Here is a 1,520-nt window from a genome sequence, read left to right as displayed (position 1 = left end):
CTTGCTTAGTGTATGTGGAGATAGTTCCTTCATTAGATATGTTTTAACCAAGGACAATGATTTGTTTCTTGTCACCTTGCTTATTATATATGAAGATAACTCCTTCATTAGAGGAATTTTGAGGTAAAAAACGAGCCTCAAAACATAAAATGTACTAACAAAATCAACTTTAAAATAACCAATAAGATTCAAGATGAGGATGTCATCCCATGGGTAAATACAATTAAAAAAAGTAGTTTTTTGCCCTTCAAAAATTCATAACTCCTGTCTTATTACATTAATTATTATTTTCAGTAAGAGATCAATTTTAAACCTCAAAATTCACCTAATATACTTATGATTTCTATTTTATTATTATTTCTCATTCTCATCTTGTATTTTATTTTAATAATTCAATAAAAAAAATTATTTCTTTTTACTATATAATTAATACAAACATTGTGGAACTACCACACATCTTTATTATTTCCTTCTTGGCATCACAAATTATTTTCATTCTTATCACAATTTTTTTTCATTATTTTCACTTTTTTATCTATATAATGGAATTTGCATTTTGTTTTATCTTATATTCTTTTGTTTTCTGCATTTATATGTATAATGTTTAAACATATATAAATGTTTAAACATTTTATATTAGTGGCCTTAGACATTGGATTTGTCAAACCGTTGAGAAAAGATCCAGCTGAAGTGCCAGTGTACGTTCCCCTTCAATGTGATTCTTAAAAATTAAGTAGTCTTCCTTCAATGCTACTGTGAAGTCTTCAACTTCCATATATTTGGCAATACTTTTATTGATGAATGATCTATTTCTATTTATTTCTATTTATGACTGATACCTGAGATCTAAATGATTGCTTAAAATTGGCAACAACAGATTTACTTAACCTTAAATTCTCTATGATCAAATCCGAAAACAAGGCTTGTCAATATGATCAAATCTGAAAACAAGACTTCTCAAGACCTTTTTTTCTATTAATTTATAATTAAGTATCACTTCATTAGTTTTAATTTGATTAACCAAGCTCATAGTGCAGGTAAAGAAATCATTCACTTCATTAGTTTTAATTTGATTAACCAAGCTCATAGTACAGGTAAAGAAATCATTCAAAAACTCATATTTTTAGTGAACAAATTTTCAATCAAGGTTTGAGCATGAGAACCGTGAAGTGTGAAGCTACTAATTCCATATTGGAAACATGAAACATGAAATAGGAGACCAGTTTAAAATTCCATGCTGCTGGTACTGCCCAGGTTCGAACTGGGGACCTTCAGTGTGTAAGACTGACGTGATAACCGACTACACCACAGCACCAATTGGGTTTTATGGCCATAATTTATAACCCAACAACCGTGTTTGGCTAGGATCTCCTGATACAAATGGTGGAATTAAGAACAACCTATCCAGAAGCAGAAGATTGTTCCTTTCTCAATCAACTTGTCTGCCAAAATGACCTTCATGCCCATGTAATTGAACAGGAAGGAAGCATATCAGTTTTCAGAGACTCATAATTTCAATT

At 30.1% G+C, this 1,520-nt stretch overlaps 1 non-coding gene across 1 annotated transcript; it reads right to left on the bottom strand.

The window, feature by feature from the left end:
- Positions 1–1,241: 1,241 nt before the first annotated feature.
- On the bottom strand, positions 1,242–1,315 carry TRNAV-UAC (transfer RNA valine (anticodon UAC)). Its single transcript has one exon. It is a non-coding gene; the product is annotated as a tRNA-Val (tRNA).
- Positions 1,316–1,520: the final 205 nt, after the last annotated feature.

The sequence above is a fragment of the Pinus tabuliformis genome, chromosome 8, assembly GCF_031772625.1.
Source record: "Pinus tabuliformis cultivar Carrire ecotype Pingquan chromosome 8, CPIR1, whole genome shotgun sequence".
NCBI lineage: Eukaryota > Viridiplantae > Streptophyta > Pinopsida > Pinales > Pinaceae > Pinus > Pinus tabuliformis.
Note: the sequence above shows the minus strand (reverse complement) of the source record. Positions and strands in the feature narration are given on the sequence as shown.